The following is an 825-nucleotide window of genomic DNA, read 5'->3' on the forward strand; positions in this document are numbered from 1 at the left end:
CTCAGGGATATGTTTTGGGCCTGTATCCTCGTCCCTTGTTTCTCCTACTTTATCTTGCTTCTTTGTGTGGACTGTGATGCTCTGTTGTGTCCGAGGCATTGTGACGTTTTTGTGTTTATATTTAATTGGTGATTGTATGTTGGAGTGACTTGCCCATGATTTTCATTTTCTTTGTTTTGCTTGTATGTTACCTATGCAAGCAGGGTACTGTGCTCCTCTGTTCGCTAGTTGACAGCACTTACACACTCACCACCAGTCTCCTTTCTTGTTGTCAGCTTCTCACATGTCCCTGCTGACCTTGACAAACAGAGCCTATTCCTGGGTCCCTGGAATCCAAATGACAATGCTATCATTTTAAAATCCAAAATGGTTGCCACTTATAAAGATTCAAAATGGCTGCACCCTTGGCCACTTTAAATATCCAAAATGGCCACCACTTGTAACCATTCAAAATGGCTGCGCCCTCGGTCACTTTAAATATCCAAAATGGCCACCGCTTGTGTGTGCCCTCAGTCACTTTAAATATTGAAAATGGCCACCATTTGTAAACATTCAAAATGACTGCCACTTCCAAACATTCAAAATGGCTGTGCCTTCAGTCACTTTAAATATCCAAAATGGCTGTGCCCTCCAGACGACAGAAAGTCAGCAGCTCAGGTTGTCTTCCTCCTTGCTGTTTCCCTTCCTAATCATAGACTACCAGTGAAGTCGTCCCTGCAGCCCTTGGTGACCAGGGCTGATCTGTAGGTCAATTTTCAGGTCCCAACACTACTTGGAAATATTCAGGCTATTGGTCCCATCAGAGTAGCTGACAGTCTGCAGCTC

General features: G+C 44.2%; 1 protein-coding gene across 1 annotated transcript in view; it reads left to right on the forward strand.

The window, feature by feature from the left end:
- The window catches only part of LOC103205313 (nodal modulator 1), a 121,009-nt gene that overhangs the window by 68,507 nt on the left and 51,677 nt on the right, over positions 1-825 (forward strand). The gene's annotated exons all lie outside the window — the stretch shown is intronic.

This window comes from Orycteropus afer, unplaced genomic scaffold (genome assembly GCF_000298275.1).
Source record: "Orycteropus afer afer isolate SDZICR_OR568_19922 unplaced genomic scaffold, OryAfe1.0 scaffold00281, whole genome shotgun sequence".
Lineage (NCBI taxonomy): Eukaryota > Metazoa > Chordata > Mammalia > Tubulidentata > Orycteropodidae > Orycteropus > Orycteropus afer.